The 10421-nt window shown below is 28.6% G+C and overlaps 1 long non-coding RNA gene across 1 annotated transcript; it reads left to right on the top strand.

Moving 5' to 3' along the window:
• The first annotated feature begins 8575 nt into the window (after positions 1–8575).
• Positions 8576–10070, top strand: LOC130735289 (uncharacterized). The gene is made up of 3 exons (XR_009018371.1): positions 8576–9242; positions 9725–9791; positions 9959–10070. It is a non-coding gene; the product is annotated as an uncharacterized LOC130735289 (long non-coding RNA).
• Positions 10071–10421: the final 351 nt, after the last annotated feature.

The raw sequence follows: 10421 nt of genomic DNA, 5'->3' as shown, positions 1-10421 counted from the left end.
ATTGATAACATTATTTTGTCATTAATCAAGTTTAATTTTTGTTATTTTTTCCTTATGCAAAATTCAAGTCAATTTTTATGTTTACAGCTGCTTGGAGGAGATTCTCTTTACTCCTATCTCACGGCTGTCTCTCTGTGCTCTCCCTTGTTGAGTTCTCTTGGCTTGTGCACCTTGTCCTTGGTGGCTTTTTTATGTTCTTTTCAAGCTACTTTTGTTTCCTGCTTTCCTGGTGGTAGGTTTCGTATGTTTTGTAGCTTCTAGGCAGCTTGCTTTCTTATGTTTTTTAGACTGCTCTGTTTCTTTTCATTTCAATTTCTTTGTTATGTTCATTTCCATTTCTGTTTACCTCAATTGAGAGAGGGTGTTCTCAAGATATCTTTTTATCTAATATATTTTCATTTTCTAAAAGAATGAATATTATTATTCAATTTAGGTAGTTGAATTACTTTTGAAAATATTTAATTTTATTATTAATATATTAATTACAGAGAAATTTGTTATTGCTTCCTTTATATTAATACAAACGTAGGAAAATTTTACTGCTTAATTATTTAATTAAATTTTTTATGATAGTTAAATTAAAAAATAAATGATTGTGACTGATATTTTTTTTTGAAATATTTTGTATCTAATTAAATATTTTATTAAATTATTATATTAACTCGTATCAACTTTCCTACCTCAAATAAAAGTGTAGTTTTTGTTTATTTGAGTGTCTAGGTTCGTTTATTTTTTCACCATTTTTTAGAGAACTAAAGTGTTATGTTTCAGGAGTCATTTGTCATGTTCTATTCTTCCTTATACAACAAACACGAAAATTAGTTGGTAGTTGAACAACTAATTGATTTGAAAATTTTATTGATAAGTTTTTAGTTTAGTTTAATGTATATAATACAAAGGTTTTTTTTTTGTTTTTTGGTGTATTTATACCAAAATTTCAATTGAGTTGTACATTTTAGTAGGTAGTTGAATAGCTAATGACTTAGGCAATTTTATTCATTTTTAATGTTTTAATTTAATTTATTTAATACAAAGGAAAATTTTAATTCAAAGGTTCAAAGTAACTTTTACATTTTAGTAGGTAGTGTAAAAAATAGTAATAAGTTTTATTTATTATATTTTAAAAAATCCTCAACTTATGATGAATAATTATTATTAAATTAATTTTCATTTTCATTTTAATATATAACAAATTAGAAAGCTTTACAATTAGAAAGAAGTATAAAAGATTAATATTAACTATCTAATAGTGTTATTAATGTAAAGTTAGTTAATTTCAATTATTATTATTACTTTAAAATTTCCCTCATTTGTAATGAATAATTAAAATTAAAATAATATTAATATTTAATTTAAAATATAAGAAATTGAAAAGTTTAACCATTACTAATTCATAATTAATAATAAGTGGATGTATATTGAAAGTTAAATAGAAAATTGTTTAACTTCATTGTTTACTCATTAATGCATTTAATATTATTTCTAGAAATTAAACCCGTGCGTTGCACGGGTTCGTTTTTAATTTGTATTTTTTAATTGTAATATTTAAATTTGCAGAATGGTAAGAAAGCTATTATTTAGAAGAAGATTTAGAATATATGTATAATTAAATATAACTGAGTTATGATATTCTCACACATTCTTTCTCTAATAAGGGAAAAAATGATCAAACAGGTAGACTTTTTTTATTTTTTTTGCTTCATCGGAAGAAAAAATAGGTAGATTTCTATTGAGATTGAAATGAGGGTAGTTTTTTTTATATAAAAGAAATTTAATTACTTAATTAGATTAGTATTGAAATGAACGTGGTAGTCTACTATTTTTTTTTCTAATATTGATTTAGTCATTGTAGTGATGTTATCAGTTGTGCTAATTTTTTTTTATCAAGATTGATGTGGTTGTTTACCATTGCTGGTGGCATAGAAGTTCTTTTAAAGTCACTTTCACGAACATTAAAATAGGTTCTATCTAACTGCAGGATGAACGTCATTTGTTCCCTTTGAATGATTAAGTTGCTATTTTTTACCATAATATGACAATATTGAGGAGTGAAAGATTCTTATTTCTTATCAACAATATAGTGAGTACTACATTTTACACTTATCTTTCTAGTGCAGTATATAAATTTATGTGGCTCACACTTTGTTACTGATTTGTGTCATATAAATATAGAAATGATGATATATTTGTATGATTTCAATTGAATAAGAAGAATTGTTTAGTAAATTACCATATATGTGAAACTCACCGTTTTATTTTCCAATCATTTGCAACGGGGATATATCACTAAGTAATGTGTGTTTCTTGTTGTTGTTGATGATCTTTCTCCTGCAATAAAGAGATAAGAATTAGTAATTTAAAAAAGCAATTTTGAAATTAACTAAAATAATTAAAAATGACATACTTGATGAAGTAGTTAGAGACAATTGTCATTTTTTTCTCACCAGCAGCTGAAGTCTAAGAAATATGAATAATTTGAGTTTGTGAGTGATTTCACTGGTTTGTTTATATAGAGATATAATAGATGCATGGTTCAATATAATACATTTCATTTTTTATTTATTTAATGTAGATAGTAAGTTGAATAGCCTCCTAACATTAACAATTTTATTCAGTTTTTGACACAGGTATTGCCATCATGCCACTATTTTTAATTTAATGTTAGTTTTTCTTCGGAGTTACTATGTTAAGGAATTCTAAGAGTTTGTGAGTTTAAGAAAAATAGACATATATTCCTGCAGAAAATTGGACAGCAAACTAAGACCATTGCATATCTAGATTAATTTTGCCGGAAGTATGTTTTATTGTTAATAGTTTTTTTTTCTTGGACTAAATTGATATTAGTTTAAAATTAACATTAAATTTGATTTTAATTTAAGGTAATGTGCTAAAACCATTTGCAGATATAACTTTGTGGTCTGTTACACTTTTGGCATGGATGTTACTCTTTTGCTTATACATTTGATATTTATTAAGTTTAAAACTGAAATCATTAGTGCACAAGTTTCCACTATCCGTTCATTCAATCACTAAGCTATCTCATTTAAACACCAGTTTTTTTACTAATGTATGTAGGTTCTCATGTGTATTTGTACTTAATACTTAGCTCAAGTGAGCTTTACTAATACATTAGATATAAAACCCGTGCGTTGCACGGGTGATTTTACAATTTTATCAACATTATATAAAACTTATTATAGTTTAAATAAAAATATTATGTATATATTAAATATTTTTTACTTATAAATTATAATAAAATAAAAATAATTGTGTTAAAACATTTCATTATGAGTATTAGAATTTTCTTTGTTTAAATAATGAATACTATTCAAATTTAATAATTTGCATTGAAATAATTTTAACAATTTAAAGATGTATTTATTTAAACATACAATAAATTATAAAGTGCATTTCAAATATTTTAAATCAATTAATAAGTTTTAATATCACAAAATAAATTATATCAACATTTTCTTATACTTTTTATCAACAATTAATTAACTTTAACTTTGATAATTAAAATAAATTTTAATTTTAATATTCTAAAATATTATTTAGTAAATTAATTTTTTTTTAATTTTAGCCTTAATTTTTTTTCACTGTTATACTTAAGTTGATCTTTTTTACTAATATATAATAGATCAAACTTTATAATTCAAGAAATTTCTGAAAAAAATACACACACGTCATACTTTTTTGACATTCACGTCATACTTAATAATGTTAATTTTATAAATATTTTTATAAATGATTTATTAATAAATTACTGCGGCACTTTTTTATTTTAAAACTATTTGCTAATTTTTTTATTAATAAAATTAATTAATTTTAATAAAAAATAATGTTTCCATATAAAAATATTATTTAATAAAAGTTTATTCTAAATATCATTTTGTGTATACTCTATACACTTTTTAATGTATATAAAATGATTATTCTAAAAGACTTAAATAATTATTATATATTAGTTTTTTATGTATGTAAAATTATTTTATAAAATAACACAAAACAACATTATAATCTATATTAACAACACATGTAACTATTAAAATATTCTAAGTATATCTTTATGAAAAGCATTTAATCATTGACTATTTCTGATATTTCATATATTTATTTTATATAAAATATATTACTCTATATGAATTTAATTTTTTTCTCAACTTGAGGTCAATAATTAATATTTTAACTACATATGTTTAAATTTTTTTATCACATTATATTTAGCTTTTACTCAAATATATAGGAAATTTTATAATTAATATATAAATAATTATAAAAATGAAGATAAATAAGTTTATAAATGTATTATTTAATGTTGGTAGTTGAATAGTTTTTGACATTACAATTTATTCAGTTTTAATATATTTATTGCAAATGAAATTCTTTATTTTTCATGTATTTTAATGTAGAGGTAGGAATAACTTGATGTATTTAATGCAAAAAACTCAAGTCTCCTTTACATACACACACACATATATATATATATATATATATAGAAGATAGATAGATATAATTTTTTTATTTTAAAATTATTTTATCTCAATTATTTATTAATAAATATTTAATTATTAATTTTAATTTTTAATATTTATCAAATGCAAAGCCCAAGTCAATTTTAAGTTTATGAATGTTGTTATTTAATTTTAGTAGTTGAATAGTTTTTTATTATATAAGTTTTTTTCAGTTTTTAATATATTTCATATTTTTTTCATTTTTTAATATATTTAATATAAATGTATTGGAGATTTATGCTTTAATGCATTTAATACATGCAAAACCTCAAGTCTCCTTTACATATATATATATTGATATGTAGATAGATATTTTTTTTTGGAAAAAACAAATATATATATATATATATAAATAATTACTTTGGGAAATAAGAGCCCCAAGTACAATATAGATAAATATATATTGATAGAAATTTTTTTATTTTAAAAGTATTTTATCTAAATTATTTATTAATAAATATTATTTTATTTTTTATTTTGATTTTTTAAATTTGTCAAATGCAAAGCTCAAGTCAATGTTGTTATTTAATATAAGTAGTTGAATAGGTTTTTATAATACAATATTTTTCAGTTTTTAGTTTATTAAATTTTTTTTAATGTATTTAATATAAAGGTATGTGAGCTTTTATGATTTAATACATATGTGTATTTGTACTTAATACTTAGCTCAAGTGAGCTTTACTAATATATATAGATGAATGGCGTAGTGAAGTTGAACGATGAAAAGTTGCATTAGAGAGAAAATGAAGGGCCTGTAACGTAAGTTTGGTTTTCATGGTAACTAGTTGGAAGATGAAGATGTTTGGAGGTGGTAAGCAAGCAGAGACTGCTCATTGAGGCTTTCAACCTTTAGTTTTTCTTGGGAAGTCTTTAGAATTTGTATTATGTTATAAGGAGCGTATCTATGATTTTCTTGTTGGAGGGACCGAAATATAAAGAACTTTGTCAATGAATCTTATATATACTTTACATAATCAAAAATTTATTTAAATAAAACTTTTTGCTCTTTCATAATATTAAATTTATCTATTATTATATCAATGGTGATCTTTCAGAAATATAATATCTCAATATATACTACTAATAAAATTATGAGAAGGTGATCTTTGATCTTATTGTGAAGTCGATTCTTAACAACTTTCGTTGCATAAAAAGTTCACTCTATAGATGTTGTTGAAACAGAAAGTATTAAAACAAGACGTATCAATCTATCAACAAGTGGAATCATTGTTGTTTTTCTAATTTCAACTAATCTCGGGTAAAACTCGGATAAACATGACATTTTTTCTAAATTAAGATCTCGGGAAACATCTGAATGACAGTGTCTTAGCTGAAACGATAAATTCTTTTTTTCCCGCTCAGAAAAAATCATCTTCATAAAATTTCTCAACAACCTTACATATTTTCTCATTATCGAATTATTTAAAATTTTCCTTAGGATCTAAAGCTAAACTAAGTATAAGAAATTACACTGCCTCGATAGTATATCTTCTATTTAATTCAGATAGTTGCAAATTTATTACAAAATAAAATATATTTATTCTATAAGTTTGTGGAAGATGGCAATAGAAAAAGTTATATTAATAAACAAAGCGTAATATTTATTTCTATATTAAAATTCATATAGTTAGCAAATAAACTAAAATTCTTGGGGCCATGGCCCTTGCCAGCCCCTGCTAGAGACACCCCTGTCTGTCATCCTGTGCTATTTTTTCCGTCAACTCAGCAAGATAAAACGGCACCTGATGGGATTATTTTGTAAAATTAATAAAAAATCGTAGAAAAATATCAATATTAGTTGCTCGGGATGTTTATGACTCATTCATCTTGCTACCTTGGTTGTTTTCCTACTGAAGCCTTAGTAGTTCTTGTACTTACGGGCTCAGGGGCTCTTAAAGTGGCAAGAGGGACACTTGAGTTTTGTATTTGTTGGGGAAAGGTAGGTGTTAGCAGGCAAGGAGTTGTTAGTGTCTACTTTCCACTACTAGAAAAAGGACTTTTCACATCAGGGTTTTCACAACGGTGGAAGAAATACCTGATGTGAAAGATAACGCGGTGGCAATATTGAAATTATAGTGAACTTTTATGATAGTTTTCACATCAGTTGGGAATATGTCTGATGTGGAAAATAATTAGTAAAGACTTTTTTACAACGGTGAATATAATAACCGATGTGAAAGCTAAACACGGTGGCATTTTTGAAATTTTGATGAAATATATTTAACATCAGTGGTAGTATAACCGTTGGGAAAAGTCTTTCAAGATATCACAAATTCACAAACAAACACTGAATCCCTAATTTGCTTTCACGACCTAAACACCAATTCTCTGAAGCTCTCCTTCCTTCCTTCCACGGCCTCACTTTCAGACCACCGATTCTCTGAAGCTCTCCATCGCCGTCGTCCTCGCCTTCCCATGAATCCTCCTCTAATCCTCGCCTAATCCGCCCGAGTGGCCCGCGATCGTTGGCCACACCGGCACCGATGACGCGAACGAGTTCTGATTCAGAGGGTTGCTGCCCTAATCCAAACCCCTCTTCTCCCTCCTCTCCGCCGTCGACCGCCTCTCCCTCGCTCAACAATTTCAAAGGTTTGTCAAGAGCTCACTGACCGCGTCGAGGATCTGGGGCTATAGAAGCTAGGGCATCTTGTTCACAGTGGTGGTGGAAGCGAGCGAAAGAGAAGAAGAATGGAGGGAGCAGAAGAAGGAGTGGAGATGATGCTGGATTCCAAGGACATGCAACAACAGAGCAAAGCCTTCGACAAGCTCACTGAGGGCGTCGAGGATCGCCAGGTCGATTCCACTCGCGTTCAAAAGGTACCTTTCATTCAATCCAACAATACCCTTTTCCCATTCACCTCGCAAAATCGATTCCCTTTTGTTGTTTATGTGTGTTGCGTGTAATGGGTATGCGGTGATTTTGCAGGCCATGGCTTCCATTGCTACACCTGCTGAAGTTGATTGGAACGATTCAGTGTTTTAATGTCCATGTGATTGCAATACATAGTAATATAATCATTATTCGACAACTTAGTGTAGGGTAAAACTGCTGAGTCATAATAGTTCAATTTGTACCTGTGCTATTTCATTTTGGCCTTATGTTTGAAATCCTTTCATCAGAGAATGAAGAAGATCTTTTCATCGGAGACCATGGACATCCCCGACGGCGTGAGCATCAAGGTTGAAGGCCCTCGTGGGGATTTCCAGCTCATCACCGATGAGAACGGCAAGAAGAAGCTCAAGATCGAGGCCTGGTTCGGTACCCACAAGATGAGGCTCATCTATGCCCATTTTCCCATCAATGCTAGCATCACTAATCACAACAAGGGCATAAGATCCATAGCTTTCTACTTTTCGTTCACCCTAAACCCTATGTTCAACTCCTTTGATGATTTCCGTTAAGATTGGTATATGGGTCAGATAACAATGTTCATTTTCAGTCATCTTAGTTTCTCATTTGCTTGCTTGTTTAACTGGTTAAGTGCTGATCATTTTTTATTTTTTATTAACTTTGAACTGTGCATTTGTGTCAATAATGTGCTTTTTTTCAAGTAATTTAATTTTGCATTCGTTTGTTCGTTTAGTTGGGTAATTCAAGTCTGATTTTTCTTGTTGATTAATTGAACTATGGATTTTGTCATTGTGCGATTAGGTGAGGAAAGTGGATATGCTTGATGGAGTTTCCATTGTGCAATCTGAGAAGGTGAAGGATGAGTTGGTTTTCGATGGAAATGACATTGAGCTTGTTTCTAGGTCATGTGCCCTTATCAATCAGGTACAGTTTTTTTTCATTCTATGGATACATGCTAATGCCTGACTTTGTTGTTGTCTAATTTTTGTCTTGCTTGGATTTTAATTTTGGTTATTTTGTTGTTTTTGTTACATAAATGCCATGTTAAGAACAAGGATATCAGGAAGTTTCTTTATGGTATTTATGTTAGTGAGAAGGGGACCGCATTAATAAAGAAGGTACTTTTTTATCACCTTTTAAGTTCATTGATGATTTCTGTAAAGATTGTAATATATGATAGATAGTAATATTCATTTTCAGTGATCTTAATTTCTAATTTGCTTGTTTGTTTAACTGCTCATTTTGAATTCCTTGCTTTTTTCCTAGCTAGAGAATGATTTTTTGAAGAGAGATAAAAGTGGTGGTTATTTGAAAAGAGTTGTGTGTGAGAGTTATTTCTAGAACTGTTAAGAATCATGGCTAGTTTCATTTAGCTGGAAAACATGTGTATGATCTGAACAAATTCTGGATTTGTTGCTGGAAGGGTAGGCTGGTGTAAAGGCATCCCTATGCTTTTCTGAGACATGTATCTGTATATTTGATTCTATATAGTACTTGATACTTGTTGATAAAGTTAAGAAGAGTAATGTGTATGTTGTGCTTGCCTGTTAGGAAGCCTGAAAGATACTCGAGCGTTTATGTGATATACTCACCCGTTGGCTTAAAAAGAAACCTTTGGAGAACCCATTGATGTGGAGATTATAGGAAGCCTGAGAGATGCTCAAGCTTTTTCTCGTAATCATGCTCACAAAGACACTGGTAATTGAGAGTTGATACATGAATTTTAGCATTCTTTGTATAGAAATTATGTTATCAGTACTATTGCAGCTGGACTTGATGGAATTCGTTTAGCTATTTCTACTGCCACTCGTTTAGCTATATTGATATTGATTCCTCTCCCACATCGGTGACTGTCTCTGGCCAGATTATTTTATGAGGTCTCACATTTACCCAAATCTTTTCTCTTTTTTTTTTATTTGCAAAAACAAGCACTCCTTCATGCTGCTAATTCTGATTACCAAAGTTTCATAATCATCGTTTGCTCATAAAATTCACAGAGCCTCATCCATGTCCATAAAAGCATGATCTGAGTTTTTTTATTGTTGCAGGCCTCAATTGTCATTTTAGAAATTCACATCCCTCACTCCTTAACTGTTTACCTACATCATTTTGTATTTGGCTTTTCATTTTTCTGTCATTTAACAATTTCAGTGTTAGCTGCTTCTTGCTTTTCAATTTTTTATTCTCTTTTAGCCATCCTGATTTAACTCCTGTTTTTAATTTTCAATTGTTTAACCTGCATCTATGTAGAAAAGTTAAGTTTGAAATGGATCAATGTAAATAAATGAGAAAGCTGAAGTTTGTTGATTTAGTTCTCTATTTCTCCCTCATCTTTATTCTTATATTCTTCCATATGTAGGTGGTGAAAAAGATCGTTATGGGGAAAAAGATTGGAGCATGTATTTAGTAGAAAGTCTAAATTAAGGGTATGTGTTTATCTAATATCTATACTTGCAGTTTTTGTGCATCAGATTCATTATGTAATGAATGAGCTAGTTATACTGGTTGAGAGATAGTTAGTGCAATGTACTAATGAAGGGTTAGCTAATGAAAATAATATTCATCCACTTTCTCTCATTTCCTTCTATGTTAGGTTAACAGTGTGTGCTACTTCACTTTCTGTAACTAGAACTTTGGAAAGTTAAATTAGTTATGACCTAATTATATGAGCTATTTCTGAATGGAAAATGTGCTAGGTATGACTTTTTAATTGATTCCAAACATAACTGGTTTTGTTTTTTTTTTAAAAAAAAAAGACTTTTCACATCGGTTTTGGAATAAACCGATGTGAAATTTGTAGTTTTCACATCGGGTATTTGATTCCACCGATGTGAAATACACGTACAGATTTAAAAAAGAAATTACTAAACAGACTTTTCACATCGGTTGCGGCATAAACCGATGTGAAATGTGTAGTTTTCACATCGGGTATTTGATTCCACCGATGTGAAATACACGTGCAGATTTGAAAAAGAAATTACTAAACATACTTTTAACATCGGTTGCGGCATAAACCGATGTGAAATGTGTAGTTTTCACATCGGCTGTGTACCCGA

The sequence above is a fragment of the Lotus japonicus genome, chromosome 2 (assembly GCF_012489685.1).
Source record: "Lotus japonicus ecotype B-129 chromosome 2, LjGifu_v1.2".
In the NCBI taxonomy this organism is placed as follows: domain Eukaryota; kingdom Viridiplantae; phylum Streptophyta; class Magnoliopsida; order Fabales; family Fabaceae; genus Lotus; species Lotus japonicus.
The sequence above is the reverse complement of the archived record's forward strand: the minus strand, read 5'-3'. Positions and strand labels throughout refer to the sequence as shown.